The sequence below is a fragment of the Equus quagga genome, chromosome 15, assembly GCF_021613505.1.
Source record: "Equus quagga isolate Etosha38 chromosome 15, UCLA_HA_Equagga_1.0, whole genome shotgun sequence".
NCBI lineage: Eukaryota > Metazoa > Chordata > Mammalia > Perissodactyla > Equidae > Equus > Equus quagga.
In genome coordinates this window covers 81,471,660-81,496,754 of record NC_060281.1, presented here as the reverse complement: position 1 = coordinate 81,496,754, position 25,095 = coordinate 81,471,660, and the positions used below count along the sequence as shown (strand labels likewise).

At 43.9% G+C, this 25,095-nt stretch overlaps 1 protein-coding gene across 3 annotated transcripts in view; it reads right to left on the bottom strand.

Annotated features, from left to right (window-relative positions):
- Positions 1–22,325, bottom strand: part of CORO1C (coronin 1C) — a 72,699-nt gene extending 50,374 nt beyond the window's left edge. Inside the window, exons 1-2 of one of the 3 annotated variants that reach the window (XM_046639949.1) lie at positions 22,233–22,313; positions 19,701–19,826 (exon numbers count right to left, since the gene is read on the bottom strand). The gene's annotated coding sequence lies outside the window, so the exon portion shown is untranslated. Of the gene's footprint in view, positions 1–10,752; positions 10,948–19,700; positions 19,827–22,232 lie in introns of all 3 variants that reach the window. The other 2 variants (XM_046639951.1, XM_046639950.1) reach the window with 2 other exon arrangements.
- Positions 22,326–25,095: the final 2,770 nt, after the last annotated feature.

Below are 25,095 nucleotides of genomic sequence, written 5' to 3'. Positions count from 1 at the left end.
ACTTATTTTCATTCTAACTTCATGGAGTCAGAAAGGTATAAAGGCTGTTTTGCTACAACCATGGAGTAGAGTGTCAGCTGCAGAGCAGAGAGAGCGAGAACAGCCAGGGCTTCCACAGCACTGCGCTGACAGCCAGGCACGTCCATGCAGAGCATGAAGGGCAGTGTGCACCCGCGCAATCCAGGGTGGAACTTGATCTGAGTGAGCTCAGCTGTCCACATGTGGCACGGCTGCTTTGCTGCACACGACAGAGAAACGCAACGAGGAGGGCAGGCTCCAGAGCCAGGCAGCCTCCTGAGGGAGAAGCACAGGTGGACCATTTCCTTCCTGCCATGGTTCAGTAAAGTCACTGAACCTCCTAAGTGCCAGATTCTCTATCTGAAAATGGGTACCATACATATAAACTTGAAGTGATCATTAAATGAGCACTCAGTGAGGGACTGTGGCAGGAGATAAATTGCTAAAGCACCTTGTATGGTGAGACACACAGCTAAATACACAATAAATGTCAGCTACTGTTATCATCCTAGTACCTGATATAAAGTAATCTGGATTCAAATCCCAGCTCTGTCACTTGTTAGCAAATTACTTAATCTTTCTGAGCCTCAGTTTCCTCATCTAAAGAATGAAGAGAATGATACCAATAATAAGAATTAAAAACATCTGACAAAGCCCAACTCCAGATGGTTTCACTGCTGAAGTCTACCAAGATTTAACAAATACAAATTCTTTACAAATTCCTCCAAAGAACACAAGAGAAAACACTTGCAAGCTAATTTTGTGAGGCGAGTTATTACGCTGATACCAAAACCAGACAAAGACATCACAAGAAAACTAGACCAATATCTCTTACGAATATAGACAAAAAAATTCTCAACGAACTACTAGGAGACCAAATCTAGCAATATATGACCAAATCTAGCAACATACATGTTTTATAAAAAGGGATTATACGCCATGACCAAATGGGACTTATCCCAAGAATGCAAGGTTGGTTCAACATGTGAAAATCAAATAATGTGACATATAGCAATCAAATTTTAAAAAATCACATGATCATCTCACACAGAAAAAATATCTGACAAAATCTAATTCTCTTTCATGATAAAAACACTCAAGAAACTAGGAATAGAAGAGAACTTCCTCAAATTGATTTTCTTCAAAAAAAAAAACCACACAGATAACACAACATTCAATGGTGAAAGATGCTTTCTCTCCAAGATAGGAACAGACAAAAATGTCCACTCTTGCCACTTCTACGCAGCAATGTACTACAGGTTCTAGCCAGGGCAATTAGGTAAGAAAAAGAAATAAAAGGCATTCAAATTGGCAGAGAAGAAGTAAAACTATCTCTGAATGCAGCAGACACGTTCTTACATGTACAAAGTCCTAAGGAACCCACAAAAAAACTATTATGACTCATGAACAAGTTCAGCAAGGTTGTAGGATAAGAAATCAATATGCAAGAAGCAACTGCATTTCTGTATGCTGATAACAATCTGAAAGTGAAACCAACAAACAATTCCATTCATAGTAGTATCAGAAAGAATAAAATACTTAGGAATAAACCTAGCCAAGCAGGTGAAAGACTTGTATAATGAAAACTATGAAACATTGCTGGAATTAAAGACACAATTAAATGGAAAGACATCCCATGTTCATGGATCGTAAGACTTAACATTAAGATGGTAATGTAATCTCTATCAGAATCCCACCTGATTTCTCCCCAGAAATGGACAAACTGATTCTAAAATTCATATGGAATTGCAAGAGACCCAAAAATAGCCAAAACCACCCTGAAAAAGAAGAATGAATTAGGAAGATTCATACTTCCTAACTGCAAAACTTACTTCAAAAGCAATGGAAATCAAGACAGTGAGGTCTGAGAACAAGGACAGACGTAGAGATCAACGGAACAGAATTCCAAGTCCAGAAATAAATTCATACATCTTCAGTCAAGTGATTTTCAACAAGGGCATGAACAGCCACCACGTGCAAAAGAAGCTGGACCCTGACCTCATACCCTATAAAATAACTAACTCAGAATAAATCAAAAACACTAACTATAAGAGCTGAAACTATAAAACTCTTAGAAGAAAACATAGGATTAAATCCTCAGGACCTTGGATCTGGCAAAGGATTCTTAGATATGCCACCAAAAGCATAAGCAACAAAAGAAAAAGTAGACAAATTGGACTGCATGAAAATTCAAAGCGTTTGTGCTTCAAAGCGCATCAAGGAAGTGAGAAGACAGCCCACAGAATAGGGGAAAATTTTTGCAAATCATATATCTGATAAGGCACGTGTATCTACAATACATAAAGAATTCCTACAACTTAATAAAAAAAAGACAATCCAATTTAAAAATGGGCAAAAGAATATTTTGACAAAGAAGATATACAAATGTCCAATAAGCACATAAAAAGATGCTGCAGGGGCCGGCCGGGTGGCGCAGCGGTTAAGTGCGCATGTTCTGCTTCGGCGGCCCGGGGTTCGCTGGTTCAGATCCCAGGTTGCAGACATGGCACTGCCTGGCAAGCCATGCTGTGCCAGGCATCCCACATATAAAGTAGAGGAAGCTGGGCACAGATGTGAGCTCAGGGCCAGTCTTCCTCAGCAAAAAAAGAGGAGGATTGGCGGCAGATGTTAGCTCAGGGCTAATCTTCCTCAAAAAAAGAAAAAAAAAGATGCTGGACATCATTAATCATTCTGGAAATGTAAATCAAAACCCCAATGAAATACCACTTCACACCCACTAGGATGGCTAGAATCAAAAAGTTAGAGAATAACAAGTGTTGAAGAGGATCCAGAGAAATCAGAGCCCTCATACACTGCTGGTGGGAATGTAAAATGGCGCAGCTGCTTTGGAAAGCAGGCTGGCAGTTCCTGAAATGATTAAACAGAGCGTTACCAGATGACCCAGAAATTCCACTCCTAGGAATTTACACAAAAGAACTGAAAATGGGTATTCGACCAAATACTTGTGCATGAATGTTCATAGTAGCATGTGCATAGTAGCCAAAGGGTGGAAACAACCCCTGTGCTGGGTATCCATTGGATGAAGGGAAAAACAAAAAGTGATATAACCATACGATGGAATATTATTTCGTAACAAAAAGGAATGAAGTACTAATACACGCTACAACTTGGATGAAGCTTGAAAACTATTACACTAAGCGAAAGAAGCCAGTCACAAAAGTCCACCTATCAGCATTCCGTTCGTACAGAAGTCCAGAACAGGCAAACCTATAGACATACAAAGTAGATTAGCAGTTGCCTGGGCAAGGGGTACCCTGCTCATTAGATCTTTCAAGTACAAATTCTTAAAACTGCATAGGGCCTCTTCTTTGCAACTGGAGGATCATCACAGCACAGCCATGCACCGTATAATAAAGATCAGTCAACGACGGACTGCAGATACGACGGCGGTCTCATAAGATTAGTACCGTACAGCCGAGGTGCGTAGTAGGCTATACCATCTAGGTTTATGTAAGTAGTCTACGATGTTTGCACAATGATAAAATTGCCTAACGACACATTTCTCAGAACATGTCCCCATTATTAAGTGGCACATGACTTATAACAGACGGAGACAATGTAGCAATAAGTCATTCATTAAGCAAATCCAACAAATGTTTACAAATTTCCAAATAAAGTGACTTTAGATGGGAGAAAAATACAATGTGTTTTCTAATTTCCACAAAATGTGACAATTACAAACCTTACCTAAGGCCTTAAAAGATGCAATTTATCATTCTACTTCTACTTCAGACAGGACCAAGGCTATTCTAGAATGGTTTTCGTTGTAATAAAAACAGATATGGGGCTGGCCTGGTGGCGCAGCAGTTAAGTGCGCCATGTCCTGCTTCTCGGAGGCCCAGGGTTCGCCGGTTCAGATCCCAGGTGCGGACATGGCACCGCTTAGCAAAAAGCCATGCTGTGGTAGGCGTCCCACATATCAAGTAGAGGAAGATGGGCACGGATGTTAGCTCAGGGCTAGTCTTCCTCCCCAAAAGAAGAGGAGGATTGGCAGTAGTTAACTCAGGGCTAATCTTCCTCAAAAAATAAACAAACAAACAGATATGTCTGTGGAAGACAACATGAGAACAGGTTGAGTGTAAAGGTTTAACTAATGAAATGCTTCTCCGGGATTTGGGTGAAACCTCTATTTTAGAAACATGGACAGTCGTCTCCCTGCCAAAGCTTCCAGGTGATACTGAAAGCCAAGAAAGAGGATTAAGGGTTAGGGCTTCACTACCCAGGAACTATAATAATACTTTTTTTTACAATTTCTTTATCTTTTTTATAGTCACCATGCTGTAAATTACATCCCCAGGACTTATTTATCTTATAACTGGAAGTCTGTTCTTCTGACCACCATCACTCATTTCACACCGCCTCCCTCGTGGTCTATCCATGTTGTCACAAACGGCAGAATTTCCTTTTTATGGCTGAATAATACCCCATTGTATATATACACACATATCTTCCTTACCCACTCACCTGTTGATGGACACTTAGGTTGTTCCCACACCTTGGCTACTGTAAATTATGCTGCAATGAACACGGGGCACGGGTATCTTTTCAAGATAGCGATTTTTTTTCCTTTGGATAAATACCCAGAAGTGGAATTGTTGGATCATACGGTATTTCATCTTTTAATTTTATGAGGAACCTCCATACTGTTTTCCATAGTGGCTGCCTTAATTTACAATCCCACATAAATTTCTAATCAGTAGTTAATATACTCTTGTTTTTAGCTTCAAATAAAGAAAATCTAAAAGCTGACTACCAATATTCACAATACTTAACAGGTCATCTAAGGAAACAATGATTAAAACTTTCTTTACAAATTTTCTTTACATCTTAACCAAGAACAAGCTGTAAAAATAAGGTCTACCGCCAGGGTTTAAGGACTTATTTTACAAGTGTCAGAGGAAAGTTTGCTAAAACTCATTCTCAGAGTAAAATTTCCATCTTACAGTCAGCTGCTAAGCCTCAACCTCTAGGAGAGCGTAAGGAATGTTTCTCATGGTACTGCCAAGTCACGTCACACACAATTTATTTCATGGGCCATACAAGAAATGCTTTGGGTGTGAGGACGAAAATAATGTAGACAAGGCAAGGTGCTCATACTTAATGGCACCAAATAAAATACACTCAAAACACCTGAGTAAATATTACCACATTTTCTCTATTCTCTCTGCCTGCTTCCATCGATCTCATAAAAAAAGGACCACAATTTTGACATTTTCCTGTTTATTGAGAAGTTATCTGTTTAAAGATTCCAGCAGATGTACTTCTATGGTTCATACAAAAGGAAACACATCCTGCTAGGAACACATACAGGAAAACCCCTACTAGCAGCAAAATCCCGCTTGGCACATTTGCTGAGACCATCCCAGAGCATCAGTTACTCAAGCGGTCAGCAGGCTGAGCACATTTCCTAGCCAGCAGCAAGCGCAGGAGGACTCCAGAATGTCCCAACAGGGACAGCGCGTGTTCCCTCTCAGCTGCTGCTCTTAGGGCAGGCACTTTCTAACGGGGGAGAGATCAGACACATCAGGGAATCAAAAGCGGCAAGTTGGACAGCAGATAAGGAAACAACGTCCTAAAATTAGCTATTTAAATGGCAATGCCAATAGTTAAAAATTCCTTTTAAAAAGTTGGAAATGTAATATGTAAGCCTATGTAGAATACACATTCACAAGAGAGCAGACATTCAAAAACAAATATGGGAGGTACTCCGGTTAAATACAAAAATTCAACACTCACCATTTCTGGATATGAGATGGCTGGGCTTTTTCGAATTTTCTTAAACAAAATCTACCAGTGATACTCGAAGAGTTCATCTAACAAATCATTTTCACTGCATCCAATTCCTTAATTAACAAATTCATATATGAGATAGCCAAGAAAAAATATGTCTAACTTACCTACTTTAATAGAAGTTGTTTTAAAAAGGAAGAAAAAACACCACAGGTCACATTTGCTGTAAAGCACAGGAGGAAATCAGACACAAAACAGACTTCATACAGAGCAGCTACAGCTCAAAGAGATTCACACTCCACTCATGACACCGAGGTCTTAGAACAAAATGGTTTTTTCTATGGGGTTGGCACTGTGGCGCAATGGTGAAGTCTGCGCACTCTGCTTTGGTGGCCCGAGGTTTGTAGGTTCAGATCTGGGTCACAGACCTGAGCCCCACTCATCAAGCCATGCTGAGGCAGCGTCCCACATACAAAAAATAGAGGAAGCCTGGCACAGATGTTAGCTCAGCCACAATCTTCTTTAAGCAAAAGAGGAAGACTGGCAACAGATATTAGCTCAGGAACAGTCTTCCTCACCAATAAAAAATAAAAATAAAACCTTTAAAAAAAAAGTTTTTTTCTAGAAAGACTGCTCACCACTTAAGACAACTGACTGCAAGTATGGAAAAGCCTTGATGTTGGTTCAATGCATCATTACACCAAGAATGGCAGGAATAAAGAGGGAAAATTCACACTCATTACAGCGTTCCAAATAGTTTCGCCCCATTATTTATCCAGATCATAGGTAAAATGCCAAGAATGAGGCATACCAAATATAAATGGACTAGGTTTTGAGTCAATAACCCATTATCATTTTAGTTTTTAAATGTTTCTAGGAATGAAAAGACAAGAAAATGCAAGTGACATCTCCCAAGAAGCGTGCAGTCTCGGTCCTCACAGAAGCTGGAGTGGAAAGAGTCCCACAGCCCATGAATTTCAGGCCCTTCACTCTCAGCCCAGAGACATTATGGGACTCATCCAAAAATAAAGGACTTCTAAGAGAGACACAATGACCTCGAACCACAAAGTACAGGGCACTCAACTTTCCACCCCCTGAACTCTCATACTTTTCCAATGATAAACTCCCCATCATACATACAATTTGGCTTTCCCACGTCAGCCAACAGTGCCACTCAGAGCTCTTTCAAGGGGGGGTGGGTGGGGGGTCCTTGACAGCTCACGGTTCCATCTGGCCAGTTTATGCAATTTTTACATATGAGACAGCATTGTGCTTATGCTTTATGAAACAAAGAAACTGGCCATAAGCATTCAAATATACGAGACAAACAGCAGAGAGCATTAGGTATGCCAAAGAAAGCAAAACCTTACCTCTGACTGAAAACCCTTAGGTTTAACCCATAAGACTAGGTACTCAATTGTCCAAGAGAACTGCATGAAAGGACATGCATAAAAAACTGGAAATCTATATATCAAAGACGATTTCTAAAAGCTAGGTATAATGAACAGGTCCATACTTTTTAAAGCTTTCCAAGAAGAGAACTCTTACTTTTACATTTTAAAATCTGTCCTCATTTTAGGAACCTGTTAAGAGGTTGGGGACAACCTGACGTCAACATAAGCATTCGCTGATGATTTAGAGTAGAATGTGACCATGAAAGTGACTGCTAAAAATGAAGTCTGACAAGAAATGACCTAGATATATAAATCAAATCACCATAACGTCCACTTTAAACATCTTACAAAATGTCAATTATACCTCAATAAAGCTGAAATTCAAAAAAAAAGAAATGATAGGAACAGCAAAATAGCCACATATAAAGATCCAAAATACAAAAAATTATAATCCTCAATTTAACTCTCTCACACTTGTATTAGAGACCCATTATCAACAAAAAGACGTCCTGATAGGGCCTGAACCTTACTTAACATATAATAAATAAGAACGACGTTACAGAAATTTTGCAGTTACTAAAACATAAGGCTTTACGGGTCATCCCTAGCTCTTCAATGACAGAAATACACTTTATCACACTATTAAAATAAGAGCCGATTTTTCCTGAGATAATGTGCAAGGATGACACGTTTACAAGCCTCCTATCTCCCAATTTTCGCCTCATCACCAGCATCCTGGGGCTTTGAAAAAGGATTACTCAAGGAACCTCCACGGCAGACCCAGGGCAGGCACTAGCTGCCCAGAGAACAGACGGGACCGTATACACTGCGGGCAGCAGCACTCAGGGCCCTCAAGCGCACCGCAGGAGCCCAGGCTCCGAGCTGAACCGCGCTTCTCTCTTCAAAGAGCCAAATTAGTCCCAAGAGTTCACATACCAACCGCAGAACTTTCAGAGACGTGACTGACCCAACCTCACTTAAAAATTAGCAATGCCTGTGTTCTGAAATACTCTTTCTATACTGATGACCTGCTTTTCTTAACAGCTGGTAAAAAGCACACTGTGTGACTGTTCAAGCCCACGACTTAGTCAGATGGAGTTTCTCTTGGGATAAAATTTTAATAATTCTTTGTCAATATTCTTTTTTTTTTTTTTGAGGAAGATCAGCCCTGAGCTAACTACTGCCAATCTTCCTCTTTTTGCTGAGGAAGACTGGCCCTGAGCTAACATCCATGCCCATCTTCCTCTATTTTATATGTGGGACGCCTACCACAGCATGGCTTTTGGCCAAGAGGTGCCAAGTTCACACCCGGGATCTGAACCCATGAACCCCAGGCCACCGAGAAGTGGAATGTATGAACTTAACCGCTGCGCCACTGGGCCGGCCCCTTTGGCAATATTCTTATACCAGGAAACGAAATTATTGGATTCCCAGGTCTTTTGGGGGGGTTTTCTAAGGTATTTTTATGAAGACCCTCGTAAGACAAGTCCTAGGCAAAACTAGCAACGTCAAAAACCAAAGTAACGAGCCAACCCCATTGCCTAGTGGTTAAGTTCGGTGCACTCTGCTTCAGTAGCCCAGGTTCTGTTCCTGGGTGCAGACCTGTCAGCAGCCACGCTGTGGCAGCAGCTCACACAGAAGAACGAGAACTTACAACTATACACAACTGTGTACTCGGGCTTTGTGGGGGGGAAGGAAGAAAAAAAAACGAGGCAGATTGGCAACACATGTTAGCTTAGGGCAAATCTCACCCCCCCCCCCCCCCCCCCCCAAAAAAACCAAAAACAAAACAAAGTAATCACCTTCAACTGAAGAACTTCAGTCTTCCCCTTTTTAATACCCATGCCTTGGACAAGCAGAGATTAAATAAACATAAACTCTTGACAATGTCTCAAGCAAACACTAAGCTACAGTAGGAAAACTCTGGCTTGATGTCAGACACGACACAAGTTTACCCTGACACAGCCACTTACCCACTAAGTCATTTTGGTCCTACGGTCGTTGGTTTCTTCATCTAAAAAGTGGGAGAACTAAAATAAATGATTTCTAGAGCCTTATTATAACCTAAAGCCTACAAGTCTCCAGGGACTGGTCCTGCACTGGATGCAGTCCTCATTCCCCCAACAAACCCGCATTCACTGAGAACCGAACTAGCGACTAGCACCCACAGGGTTAGCCACATAACACACGCACTCAACTGTGAAGGCTGAGTAGGGCTTTAACCCCAGGCGTTCATCATTCATTTATTCAACAACTATTTACTGAGCTTTGACCACGCGCCTGGCATCAAGCTAGACACTGCAGATGCAATGGTGAGCAAGCAGACCTGGCCCTGCTCTCAGAGAGCTCACAGTGTAACGGAGGGGACACAGCACAATCAAAGAGACACACACTCGTTAACGTCCTGCTGGGACAGACGTACACAGGGGAGGGAAGTACACACTACACACTGGGGTAAAGAACCACCCCTTTGTATTAGCTCCAAAGAGCCTTCTCTTTACAAGTAGGGTGTTTGAAAAGAGTAAAAACACATGAAAAACATTTAAATTATTACACCTTTTCAGATTAATAACTGGACCCGTGTCTTTAATATTAAGGCAGTTTACCTGGAGCTTGAAGGTAGACATATTGAGCATGCTAGTTGAAAATGAAACTGACACTCTTTAAAATAAAAATCTCCCTATGTTTCCAGAATTTTCTGACATCCTATACAAACAGGAAAGTATATGTCTTCAAATCTTACCGCACCTCGGGACAAATCATTTTGTCTGATCTTTTTTGGTAAAATTACAAACTATTTCCTTATCAGGAGGCCTCTCTTCTAAAGAGGGGGAAAGACAAACAGAATATCAGTTATCTACAACAGAGTATAAAAAACTGTAAGAATATAACTCACTGGGGAAACTGCAGTTACTACCAAGTAAACACTTGACCACCATCGGATACCTTCCTTCTCAAGGGCTCAGTTCTTTAGAAAGGAAGCACCGCCCATCCCATGTCACCAATAACGTGGGAACACCTCCGGGGAAGTAGGAACAAACAAATAAAGCCCACTTCCAGGAGGAAGCGTGGGCTAGGCATTCTGGGAGTGAACACTGGATCAGAAGAAGCTCTCACCAGCCTCACCAGCCTCAGCTGGTAAAACCGGAACCCGAACCATCCCAAATCCTTCTTCCTTCCAAACTCTAGGAAGATTTGAAAAGCAAATCATAGTCCTTAATTCTTTACGTTACATTAATTGGACGGCAAAACAGTGACTGAAAGAGCAACCCTAAATGCCTCAAATGAAAGCAGAAGAAACCTTTTTAAAGCATTTGGAGGAGAAGGCTTGACAGAGCAGCCGGTCTCTCATCCTGATACTCTTTTAAACAACTACATTTATGATTTGTAATGATCCCTACAAACGGCCAGAAATAACATACAAACACACATACAAACAGAAATACAAAAACAATTCTTTTTTTGTGATCACATCACAACACGACTACTAGGATACAAACCAAAGCCTACAGTCCTTCAAATTTCTATACTGCACAATGAACTCCGAAATGACGAGACCATCCGATGGCTGAAACGGTGCACAACTCACCCTCTCTGCACTTACTCCGTTCTTGTCACCCTCTCCAGTCAAAGGGAGGCAAACAGAGGAAATCCATGGAGCCCCAGGAGCCACTCACTGCCCGGAGACCGCCCTGTGACTCCTCTGAGCTGGGCCTGGAGCCCCTCAGGGCCACCCTCCAGTCTTCCCGCTGTGGGACGGCGACACTTCTCAGTCAGCCAGAAACTCGAGAAGAGAAAGACAATAAAAGGAAACTCAGCTGTCTTGATGGCTCCCTTAACTTTAAATCCTCATCTTAACACAAATTATGGTGCTTCCCATATCTATTTTGACAAAAATTTTCAAGATGAAAGCATGCTTCCACTAGGATGTTGCTTCATCCGTTTTTTCTAGAGTCAAAGTTGCTAACTGGACTAGAAAACAAAGCTGTAAGAATCCCATGCTCCCAGTACTTCTTAAATTCAAAATTCAAATTCAAAATTAAAATAAATTTTAAATAAAATTAAATTAATTAAATATAACGAAATATTAAATAAATTAAATATAATAAAATTAAATTTAAATTAAACAAATTTTAAATAAAGTTCAAAATTCAAATTAAAAATTCATGTCAGTTAAGTAAATTTTCAATAAAGTACCAAAATGTAATGTCACCCTGTTTTTCATCAGAATTCATACTTTTAAATAACCAGAACTCTAAAATCTGCTTTACAAATAAAATATGTTTCAAAGGGGCCGGCCCGTGGCCCAGTGGTTAAGTTTGTGCGCTCTGCTTCGGCGGCCCAGGGTTTCGCCGGTTCGGATCCTGGGCACAGACATGGCACCACTCATCAAGCCATGCTGAGGCGGTGTCCCACATGCCACAACTAGAAGGACAGGCAACTAAAAATACACAACTATGTACAGGGGGGCTTTGGGGAGAAAAAAGGAAAAACTAAAAAAACATATGTTTTTCAATAAATAACTGTGTATATACACAAACATTGCTAATATACTTATTTGTAATGAAAATTATGAGGTTAACTGCAAATGTTTACAATTAGCAGTCCTCCTACATCACAGAAAACTTCCTCTTTACTCCTTTCATCTTCTAGGAAAATGGGAAGACTGACAATCTTTATCACAAGTGTGTCATGTAAAACCGAAATTCAATTATTCAAACTAACACTGAGCACCTATGGGGTGCCAGGCAGTGTGCTGGGAAGCGGAGGCACAAAAAACCTAAGACATTCTCTGCCTTTGAGGAACATGGAATGGATAGCAGTACTAGCGTCCACTTTCACAAACTGGAAAATAATAATTCCATACTTAGATTTATTTTTAAATTTCTACTCATTTAACCCAAAACATAACTGGTATTAGCATAGAAATCATTAGCACTAGGGACACCCATAAATTACATTTTCATCTACCTTTATAACTCTCTATCTAAACTATATTTACATTTTACTCAAATATATTGCATAAATGTATATTCTATGATGATGACTCCCTGCAATCTGGGCCATCCCACCTAGCCATCTTACACTACTCTTCCCTAATCACACCAGTCCCGAGTGGGCCCGGTGCTGTTTCGCACATCCACGGGTGGGGCCTCCCCTCAGCTTCCCACAGACGCTGACTCTCGATGCCCTGTCCTCTCAACCCCCAGAGCTCACTTCCCACAGAATTCAGCAGCAAAAATTACATCCTTGAGGACCAGAGGAAGCTTGTAACCTATTTTTTAAATCATTACACATTTTAAAGGTAAATCAAAACATTAAGACTGCCATTAACATTCTGTGAAGACTTTAATTGCACCAGAAAAATCAGGTCCCTAATCCTTATGCCATTTAGCATCATCAAATGTTTGAATGAGAAGAGTTCTTGGGAACTACGTGGTCCAAACCCCTCAAAGAGGCAATAACAAAAAGAAGTCAATTATTTCCTATTGTTTGAGGAAAGAAGGGGCTTTTTGGTAAGCATTTCTAAGGGAACACAAACAGAGATGGAGACCAACGTCCAGCTCCAGTCAGTACAAGCTGCCCCAGCTTACACCATTACTCTGCCCTGATCCACTTCCCAAAGGGCAGAGAAACCAAGTCACTGCTAAAATCTAAGACCCTTTCAAGCCCTTCAACAAACAGAAAGAGAAAAAAGGAATCACGAGTATTTTGAAAAGACCATAGCAGATTCACTGTTTTAGAGGTGACAGGAAGAACCTCTCCTTATTTATCAATAGGGAATATTTTTAAAAATATTAATACTGTGCCTCTACATGGGTTAAGGGACGTGAGTGAAATAGGAAAATATAAACAAAGCCAATGGCGGTCCCAGCACTGAGTAACAGTGGTAATCTCATAGTAACTGTGGCCACCCAGGGACACATCAGTGGAAATGAATTTGAACCATTTGCTTTGCCACCACTGCTTAAAGGACTTGGCCTGAGAAGCGAGGCTTCAAATTAAGAGGGGGGGAGGATGAAGAACTTGGGTGCTGCTGTGGCATGAGGCTGCTGGATGCCACACAGCCTGCACAGACAGGCACCCAGGGTGAAGCACGGTTCCTTACTTCTGTTTCACATGACTCCCAGCTTCCAAGATCCAGATTCTGCCATCATCATTAACAGTTTCAAAAGCTGTGCTGTGAATTAAACAGATTTCTTCAATCTAGGCTGAGAACTTATCCCCCCACTTATAATACTGAATCTATACCAAAAAAATGCCACCCGAGTTCCAAATAACTGAGTTAGACTTTAGAACACAACCCAGTCCTGGGCTGGGGACTAAACGTACACACTGCCTCCCAGAAAGACACTGCATCTGGTCTCAACCATTCACCTTTAGAGAACCACGTGGTTCACAACCATCCTTTGTAGATACGATGCATCACGGGTTCTACTTGACAATGCAGTTCAGCCCAGTGCATGCAAGATACCTCTATACTGCCTAAGAAGACCAAACTGGAACTCTTAGGGTAAAAAAAAAAAAAAAAAAAAAAAACCTTTCAATTTACCCTTTTTCCTATAGTAGCATTTAAAGCAACAGGGCCCGCAAAAGAGAGAGAGCCTACAGGACAAGTTACTCTGTTTCTAAAACAGAAAACACACATCTTATTAAATATCACCTCAAAGAGCCATGGCCAGCACTCGTTGGCTCTGGCCTTTCTCTTGCTTGCCAAGAAAAACTCGGACGACAATGTTAAGCTAAAGACACTACTAACCGCAAAACTAATTCACCATCTAGCCCGTAAAGTGACTAGTCTCCTAATAAATCCTCCCGCGTAACGGAGATGATGGCTCAAGTTCACACGTGTTTCTCAGTCATCACTCAGGCAGCATCTGAGGTTTTATATTAATAAATCAGCCTCAACTCTTTAAGTTCCTAAGAATGAAAGGAATTAAAATCTTTAACTAGAAAAGAATGCTTGACCATTATGAAAAGGAATTTAAGTATCTTTCTTGTGAAGTAAGCAAATACTGGTGATTAAACATTTGTCCTAAGGAGTGGGAGCTTGTAAATTTGTCAAGAAGCCCCTCCAACGTCAGGCGTGGAAAATACACCCCCCCAAAGGCTCTGCTCTCCCAACGCCTCCTTTCCCACGTGTCTACAGTCTTTTACAAGCTGAGAAACTACAGCTTTGTGTATCCAGGATGAAGACTTCAGCAGTGGCTAGAACATGGGGACAGACATCTGATTCTACAAGGGGGCAAAAAAGGCTCTTACACCAAACTGCCACGTGTCCAGATTCCCAGTCTGTCTTGGTTCCCCAGACAAAACGATGACACTGAAGCAATGAACAACTTCTGCTAATCCGAAGAGGTCTTCATTATGCCTGTTAGAATCTGTGTAGTTCCAGCACTGGACGGGTGTTGTTCCTGTCAAACAGTGTTTTCATATACAGATGGCCAAATGGTCCCAATTATTCTCGCAAGGCAATGCAAGGGCACCTTTGCAATATTTACTGGTCTTTGAAACACTCGAGAGAAATCCTTACAACCCCAGCTTACTAATGGTCAGATGATAAGATTGAGGAAATAAAGAGAGATCAATAAAATACTGTCAAGGAACTTCACATTAAAACTAGGAAATCAAGTCTCCCAAAGGCTTATACAAGAGAGTCCATGTATTTTCAAGTTTCCCAAAAATGCATCGAAAAAACCTTCTGAAAATCTGGACCAAACTTCATAGTTTCATACACGTCCCATCTGAAGATGTGAGGAAAACACACACACACACACTGGTACTATCAACTGTAGCGATAAACTGAAGAGAGAAGCTCTGAGCAGGCTCAGTGTGCAGATGTGGCAGAAGACCACGGGGGAAGGTTAAGAGGGAACTGTCGCATCAGGTCAAGGACTGAAAAAGGGAAAGCACGTCAGGTTCACACAGTAAAAAAAAAAACAAACAAACAAAAACCCACACTACACTATAAATCCACACTACCAACTCTAAGAATGACTTCACACTACAAACGGAAGGAGACGGAAGGGGGCTGGGGAGGAAGTGAGGGATAGTTAAGCTCCTGATCTTGGGTGGGGGAGCTTCTCAAGCTCCTGAGACCACAGTCCCTCATCTGTAAGCCGAGGAAGAAGGGACTAGCGAGGTACTTTCCGCTCCAGCCGTGATTCAGAGTCAGCAGGGAGCTGTATTCATAAAGGTCTAACAGCAGATCCTCAAGAAACGAGGACCTCTGGACCTGAGAAATAATCTGCCAACCTCCCTAAAACGATATACTCTTAAAAAGGTGGTGAGATACTGGCACAAATTATGATCCATTATTCATAATTTTTAAAAAGAAATGTAGATAATTGCACAACCAAAAGGGGAAACAATGTGTACTGGGAAATTACTGCTGTCAGTCATACAGAATACAAGCCTTCCTAATCCCATTCATACTCCAGTTTCTCTCTCCCACTCGGACCTCTGCGTCAATTTGATTTCTCTTTACTATGGCAGACAAGACAAATTGATTTTGTTACTAATGTAAGACTCAAATGACGGGCCTAATTTAACATCCCATGAAACTACTGGGCTCTTTGCTCACACCAAATGCTACACTTTATCACAATGCTGCCATTCACACTATAACCAGATGAGTATCTGCAGTGCCATCTCCTTCCAAACCTTAAAAGGATCAATCTTTCACCAGGAACTAAACCTTTTTCCTTAAAATAGATAGACAGACAGACAGACTGAATACAAGCATAAGGCCTGAATAAGAGAAGCCTGTCGGAGCAGAGACATGGTAAAAACTGCCTCGTTTTTAACACTACTTTCCTATCCTAAAAATTAGATATTTTGTACCGCTTTAGTAATTCCACTTTGATTCAAGTCTAAATACTCAAGTGGGAGTGGGAATCCACATATTAACAGCTAAACATCAGAAATAAAATGTATTAAACTTACTCTACTTGATTCTCCCCAGTTCCACTCATTAACAGACATTAAGAGCGAAGACAGAGGGAAACACAAATTCATCGTCCACTCAATACCCCAGCAAGGGACCATTGGCATCTCCATACTACCAAAGAGGAAACTGAGGATCAGGGAGGTGAGGTACTTGGCAAAGTCACAGCTATTAAGAAGAGGAGCCAAGAGTGACGCCCAGCCCAGCCTGGCTCTAAAGGCTAAACTCTTCATTGCCTCAATTTCTTTAAAGACAAAACTGCTAGAGCAAGAAACTATATAAGATACGGAGAGGTCACTGAGCCTAATGAAACAAAGAAGAAATACGAAATTTATTTTCCTTCTTCTCTTCCATACTACCTCACCACAATACAACCACTGCAATGAACACAAAAAATGAAAACGTAGCCCAAATGGTCAGCTGGTTTCTCCTAATTGTCAGGGAGATAGTAAGTGGAGTATTTTTAATTAAGGTATTAAAAGTGAACATAAGAACACAAAATACAGGGCCAGCCCTGGTGGCCTAGTGATTAAGTTCAGTGCACTCCGCTTTGGCAGCCCAGGTTCGGTTCCCTGGCGCGACCTACACCACTCGTCTGTCAGTGGCCATGCTGTGGCAACAGCTCACATCCAAAAGAGGAAGACTGGCAGCAGATGTTAGCTCAGGGTGAATCTTCCTCAGCAAAAAAAATAACCCACAAAATATAACTAAAGACTACTACTTGAGTCAGATACTCTGAGAAAAGCAAGAGAGCAGGAACAAAGAATGAAAAGGAAGGAAGTATGTGCCCTTAACAGCCAGTTTACACCCATTATCAGGCATGCCCTGGGGTAGTTCCAGTCCTGACTGACTCAATACCATCAGGGCTGGCCTGCTGCATTTGGTGTGGCTCAATCATACCAAACTAAACGTGTTCCCTGGCCACCCGCCCTACTGGGAAGGCCGTGCGCCAGTCATCACTGTTCATTGGGGGGAAAGAACCTGGACGAGCATGTTCTGCCCTCAGGAAAAAGCTTCAAACATTCGGTTTTACATCCATTTTTTTGGTAAGGGCTGAACTCGAATGCCAGAAAGGCAGAGAGGAATCACCCGTGTACTTCATGTTATTTTTACACAGGCAACAAAGATGTGAATAATAATCAGAGAAATCCACTGACCGTGAGATCGTTTCAACTAACTTCAATAATCCTGCATTCAGCAGATAGCCGGTAGGCACTGGAGCCCAAGCTGTGAGCAGAGAACCTCGATCTGCCTTCCACGTGAATTCCCCTCTCACACCCTGCTTTCCATGGGAACAGCCTTTCCGACAGTAAGCTCAGGTTCAGGTGCAGGTCCCTGCGGCAGACAGCAGTGACGAATGTACGATGCATGCGGGCAGGGACAAGGTCTGCCTGGGAGGATCAGGAAGGTCTCCTGGAGGATCCCAAAGGACACGTGGGCCTCAACAAGTGGAAAGGGGGTGGAGTAACAAGTGCATTCCAAGTAGAGCTGAGGGTGGGAAGTTCCAGGAGTAGCGATGGGGACGGAAACATAGGGAGGGGAGCAGTGAGAGACCAGGCAGCCGAAATTAGACACCCAGATCCACAGCCACATGCAGAAGTCCCAACTTTAACCACAGACAATGGGGGGAGGCCACCAGAGGATTTAAACAGGGGAATGTTTCCTGACAAGCCCGTTTTGTTTTTTTGAGGAAGATTAGCCCTGAGCTAACATCTGCCGCCAATCCTCCTCTTTTTACTGAGGAAGACTGGCCCTGAGCTAACATCCGTGCCCACTTTCTCTACTTTTTATATGTGGGACGCCTGCCACAGCATGGCTTGCCAAGCAGTGCCATGACCACACCTGGGATCCGAACTGCCCAACCCCAGGTCGCCGAAGCAGAACATGCACATTTAACTGCTGCACCACCAAGCCGGCCCCGATAAGCCCTTTTTGATCTAAAACTAATTCAAATCTTTCCCTAACCCTTTCACATTTGGCTTTTACTTTTTTTTTTTTTTGAGGAAGATTAATCCCGAGCTAACACCCACTGCCAATCCTCCTCTTTTTGCTGAGGAAGATTGGCCCTGAGCTAATATCCGTGTCTATCAAGGTGAACCTGGGGCCAACGAGGCCAAACATGCAAACTTAACCACCATACCACCGGGCTGGCCCATGGCTTTTAACGTATATAACCAAAACATTGATGAGGATGTGATTTAAGGGCTAAATAATTTCTAACTCCATTACTATCAATTCTGACTCCATTATGCATAAATTGGGCTGCACCAAAAGTAAAAACTTTTGTGCTTCCAGGAATACCATCAAGAAAAGACAACTCACAGAACTACAGAAAAGTTTTGCAATCATCTATCTGATAAGGCACTTGTATCTAAAAGATATAAATAAGTCATAACAATAAAAAGATAACCCAATATTAAAATCGGCAAAGCATCTGAACAGACATTTCTCCAAAGAAAATACACAACTGTCCACTAATCACTTGAGAAGATGCTGGACATCATTAGCCATCAGGGAAATGCAAATAAAAATGACAATGAGATACTTCACACCCGCCAAGATGGCTAGAATTAAAAAGTCAGAGAATACCAAGTATAGAGGAGGATATGGAGAGATTGAAACCCTTATATGCTGCTGGAGGGCTTGTAAAATGGTGGAGCTGCTTCGGAAAACAGTCTGGCAGCTTCTCTAACAGTTAAATAGAGTAACCAATATGACCCAGCAATTCCCAAGAGAAATGAAAACATATGTCCACACAGAAACTCGTACACTTACGTTCACAGCAGCATTAGTCATAATAGCCAAAAAAGGGGAAACATCCAAATGTCCATCAATGGATGAATGGATAAACAAAACATGGTATATTCAACAATGCAATCTACACTGAAACTGAAATACAGTGATGCACACCTGAAATTTACACCATTGTAAGCCAATATGGCCTCAATAGAGTAATTTTTAAAAAACACCACAGTATAGCCATACAATGGAATATTATTCAACCATTAAAAAAAAGAATGAAGCACTAATACATGCTACAAGACTGATAAACCTTGCAAACATTACACGTAATAAAACACAGACACAAAAGATCACATATTGTACAATTCCATCTACATGAAATGTCCAAAATAGGCAATCAACAGAGACACAAAGTATATTAGTGGCTGCCTAGGGCAGGGTAGAGAGGAGAATGAGGTGGAAGGGGGACTGTTAATGGGTACGCGGTTTCTTTTTGGGGTGAAAATGTTCTAAAATTGTGGTAATGACTACAAAACTCTGTGAATGTACTAAAACCACTAAATTGTATACTTTAAGTAGGTGAACTGTATGGTATGTGAACTATATCTCAATCAAGTGGTTATAAAACAAAAATGATTCCATTATGCACTACTGAAACACAAAATAAGCTCTCAAAAAGGAGTATGGGATCTTGTTCGCTCATTTTAAGGGATCTGAACTAGGGCAATGAAAACCCAGAGAGATTCTATTACTTAACGTTCTAGGTACTAGGTCATACTGAAATATTTATGAGGATTTCCATGTTTTAATACAGAAAAGGCATCTTAAGTTTAAAAAGACATACTCACAAGTGTCAGAAAAGAGTTTTCATAACTCAGGAATAGGATAACACAGGGAGGTCATCAAATGGAAAACAAACATGGATTTGTACCCTGGATATGAAAGTGGTACCCAAATTTATTATTGTTCCACCTCTGAAAAAGAAGTCAAAGGTAAAAAAACCAGTTAATAATGTTTCTAAAACCCCAGTTCGTGACAAATCAAAGCGATTAAGAAATAATTTGCCATCATAAAGAACAGAATCTTCACATTCTCAGTTATGTAACTAAGAACTGATCATTTATCCTTTCGAACATTCCATTTCATAGGCATTAGAGTGACTTCCCTCCTCATGGTTAGAGTGGATCCCAAAAAGTGACAGATGCATTAAGCATAAAATTTAAATCAAAAATGTTTAAGAAGTGTTTAAAAAGTGCTACTTGTCAATCCTGAATCTAATCCTAAACTACATATAAATAGACATAAATGCTCATTAGCACAATCTGCAGGCAAAGTAACACCTGATGATGAAAAATTCAGTACTCTGTGCATCGATCTCTCACTGACATGCGTCTCGTAAAATCCATCAGGCTTTCATGTACCTTCCACATATAATCAAAAATAAATACAGAAAAGGCACATTCTGGATTTGTCAAAAAGGTGTGTACCCGACCTTCATACCAATCTTTGGCCAATCCTCAGTACACATGACTGCCACCTACCACAAAACATTGCACTTCCAGGCCTAACATACAACACATTGCCCAGTTTTATTTGACTTTTCCCCCCATTTATTTATACAGCTTCTCAGACCCACCCGGTACTATTAGGCTTCCTATCCAAACACTGCGACTCTGAAATGAATCTCCAAGTCAAAAAAAAAAAAAAATTACTTTCCTTAAATTAGTTTTCTGAAATATACAGAATCCAGTCCAAAATAGATTTTTCCCATTTCTTCAGTTTTACAGGGAATGCAGAAAGTGAAGTCACAGAAACAGATATCTATGTGCCTTCACAATTGAACAGATGGTACAAACAACTGGTTATACCTAATCATGTTTCTGTCTAGTCTAGCAAGGCCCTGGTGTCAGGAGAGAGTTCTGCCAGATAAGGACAATGCAATGCATTATTATATAGAGTGACTAAGAACCCCAGAAATACAGTTTTAGAAGGTAATCCCAGGCAGGAGAGCTGCGGGAAGAGGGCCTAATATTTTGTGACAATTCCCAAAAGTAAATACATTCACTACCCAGTACCAGTTTAAAAACACGCACTATATTCGATTCTGTTTAAATGTCTTACAGGAAAGAAAGGCCTTTGTATCCTGCTACCCCGAGGGAGATGAACAACTTGCAATTTGCTTCTCACACTGAATCCCACGTTTGCAACATGTAGAGCAAGGACTTCAGACACCACAAAACAAGGACAGCCTACATTAAGGCCAAATATAGGATGCGATTCTAAACCATGATGCAGTAAAGCCTACGTTTCCTTTTCCAGCGATCAAAAACCCTTTGAACACTCCCAAAAAAGGACGGCAGGGCCGGCGCCTCTCTCCAAGAGGAAGCCCCTTTCTTCTCGGCTCTCCCTGCAGCCTGCCACTTCCCCCGACACATTCAAAGCCTTTGAGAGACGGAGAGCTGGGGTGTGTACGCTTGTGTGGACAGGCGGGAGAGCTCAGCTCCTGCATTCCCACCCTCAACATCTGACCTCATCCTCAGTCATTTAGGCGCAGGGGAGCCCCACCTGCACCTGGCTCCTTTTCACCGCGCCCCTCGCCAGCTGCTCCGTTACTAGGGGAGCACATCCCTGAATCACCCAGCTCACTCGGACGCTCCAGGCCCCCGACTGTGCAGCATGCCTGCTTGGATCTCGCTCTCCCAATCGCCTGCCAGTCCCAGTCCTCCGTTCCCACCGCCGGACTCCTGCCCTTCTTCCCAAGCCGCCCCCGACCACGTAAACTCCAGCTCTAGCCCTGCCCCGCCCTTCCCGACCCCAAAGCCATACCTTCAGGGCCCAGAGCCGGCCTCGCAGCCAAAGCCAGGCAACCCCGAGGCCAGACCGCCGCCCTCGCCCTCGCCCCTCCCACGCGGGGCGCTCGGCCGACCCCGTGTGAGCCCGGCCCCAGCCCACCCCGACACCCACTCCCTCCCCACGGCGGCTCAAACCCCGCCCCAGGCCCGGCGCCCCTGGGCTCCGCGCCCCAGCCTGGAACAGCCCCTCCCCACCCAAGACCCCACCCAACCAAGCGGGGTCCCGACCCCTGGAAACCATCCCTCGGACAGCCCCGTGCCCCGCGGCTCCTCACCCGGCGGAGAGGGCGCCGCACCCCCAAAAGCCTCCCCTGGGCAGCCTCCTCCGCACAGGGAGCCCGGGTCGCTCTCGCCAGGCCTGGCGGTTCTGTCCCCAACCCCCCCCCCCCCGCCCCCCCCCCCTGCACCCCGGCCTGGGGGCCCTGCCCCACGCCGCCGGCTCCTGTCAGCCGGCGCCGGCACATGCCGAGGGGACGGTTCCGCCCGCCCGGCTCGCTCCGAGCGGCCCCGCCAGCGCGCGCTGCTCACCAGGGCCGAGGTGCCTGGGGAGCCGCCACCGAAGTCCCCGCTGCAGAGCCCAGCGAAGCCTCCAACCGCTGCCGCCTCCCGCCTGGCACTGAGCGCCGCACGGGGGAGGGGCGGGCCGCCGCCACCGCCCCCGCCGCCGCACGCAGGCCCCGCCCCCGCGCAGCGCCGCGCCCAATCAGGGCCGCCGGGCCGCGCCGCGCCACGCCCACTTCCGGGAGGGGAAGCCCGCTTCCCAGCTACGTCCCCTGCCGCCCTCTAGCGTGCGCCCCCTCTGGTCGCGCCGAGGAATGCAGGTGGGCCGCGGATGAAGGCGGTGCCCAAGTGCACGCACCGCCCACTGAGTCATGGCAGCATCCGAGGGCCACGCCCACTGCTCCTTATTACCGGGAGGGGCCTTCTTAGAGCTCCGCCCACTGGCCCGCTGGGCTCTGCAGGGCCACAGTCCCCGGCTCCTCAAAGATTCCCCCAGAGCCCTTAAAACCCGATGAGCTCCTCTGAGCCCCGCCCACCGCCCCATCAAAACCCCCAACCAGCCTCCTGACTCCCTAAGCCCGGCTCCCGTCCCATTACTTCAGAACTGGCCCCTCGGCGCCACAAAGCCCCGCCCCAACTTCTAGAAGTCCCGCCCACTGTTGTCTGAATACGTGATACTCCAAGCCCCGCCCCGAATCTCGAATCCCCGCCTCTGGCTCCCGAAGCTCCGCCTCTGCTCCCACCACCCTCTCCCCGCCCCCCTGCTCTGCGGACTCCCGACCCCCTGGCCTCCACTTTCCACTTTGCATTTGTCACAGGGTGGCTGCCCCTGGGTTGGGCCACACCCATGTATCCCCCAGCAGTACATGGGAGGACCGGTCGTGACCCCGTTTCGCAGGTGAGGAAATGAAGGATACAGGGTCCCTCCCTTCCTTTTCCTGGCCAAAGTCCCTCACCCGTTTGCTTACTAACTGGGCGGCCCTGGCCTTTGGAAAGTCAAAGCACCGGGATTGGAGTCCCAGCTGTGCTGCTGTCAGACTGTCCTGGGGCAGCTCCCTTCACCTCTCTAGGCCTGAATTTCCTGATCTTTGGCGTGAAGTTGTCCTCCTAAAAGCCAAAGTCCCTTTCTCAAATACCAAGCTCTGAAATGGCAAGATTTGGGGAAACTGGTCCTGAGGAACTGAATTCACAAAGCAGACCTGCTGAGGCGAAGGGCCATTTACTTCCCAAAGCAAGGCATCTTTGCAATTCACAGGGGGGCGATTTTCATTTTAAGCATCAGCCTCAGAAATGTGTGTTATGTAAATCAAGGTCCACCCGAACCAAAACAGCTCTCAGCACAAATTATTTATCCTCTCTAAGCCTCAGTTTCTTTACCAGTCCAACAGGGAGAGTAGCAGCCCCTCTCTGGAAGGATTCCAGGAGCTCACCTTCAACAGTGAACCCAGCAGGGCGCCTGCCTAGTGATCCGCCCGCAACAAATGGTACCCGTGGCTGTTCCTGCGGTGCTTCAACAATATAAAGGGATGGGTTTCATTTGCCTTCAAGCATCCACTGCCATCAAGAGGGATTGAGACCCTTTCCGCAGCCAGACTTAGCCACTCGTTTCATTTAAATGAGATGACGGTGGTAAAGCACGTACTGCAGTGCCAGGCATTTGGCAATGCACAAAACACGATTGGCTATTATTGTGATGTTTATGGTTCCTGGCTTTCCTTAAACCAGAGCATTGACAGCAGTGAGTTCTGAGTGCTTTTGGGAAAACGAAGGTTGATAAAGTGCTTTGAGATGGAGCCGGGAACCAAGCTGGCTTACTCTTTGCAAACAGATTATTGCTAACCTTTTCCTTTGCTTATACATACCAGGCGCTACCTGAGCCCTTTAAGTGTAAAATCTCCTGAAATCCCCTCAACAATCCTGTGGCCACAAAAACAATTCTTAACCCTCATTATACAGGTGAAGAATATGAGAAGGTAAATTACTTGCCCAAGGTCACACAGCCTGAACCGGGTAGAGCTAACGATGGAACCAACATCCTTCTAATTCCACAGTCTGCACTCTTAGCCAGTTAGTCATTACATTAAGCTGCCTCTTTGGCAGCATTACAGAATAGAAAAAACGTGGACTTTGGCTTTAAATTCGGGCTCCACTAGTTACCAGTTGTGTGACCTCAGACAAGTCACTTCCCCTCTCTGTGCCCTACTCTCCCCCTCTATAGAGTGGGGTTCATTCAAATGCTTACTTCGTGGGGTAGTTTTGGAGATTGAGGAGTTTAGATTCAATGAATTAAGGCATGGCATGGCATCGAGGACAGTGCCCGGCACACAGTAGGTGTTTAAAATATGTTGATTCCTTTCACCTAGTTCGTTAAATGATGAGATTAGAAGTAAGATTTCCCAAGACACCAACTCCTCCCAGATGACATAACCATAAAGTGGACCATGAAGTCCACTGAGAAAAAAAGATCCCAAGACCTCTGCCTCCCATCCCGCTGCCTGTTTCAGTTCCTATCCCGCTGCCTGTTTCAGTGCCCAGCTTTATCCCTGGGTTGGGGGAGGTGATTCTTGCACAGAAAGCATCCAAGGCCAGAAGCAGTGCCACGTCACCATCCGACCCCACACCTGCCCCAAATGTGGCCAGCTGAGAAGCAGCAGGAAAGTTGCCTAACCCTCTGCTGGGAGAAAATCGCCATCATCTTGCTGTTCTTGAATCTATAGCAGCCCTTTCGTGGGCCGGAAGGAAACCTTGGCTCTGTCCAAAACTGGCCCTAAGTGGAAGGATTCGGTCCAGGTAAGATGCTGGATTTGAGAATCTTTTCCTGATCGCAAAAGCTGGTAATTGCTGAAGTGGTCTAAGATAGATGCTAGATGAAGAGGAATTTAATGACCAG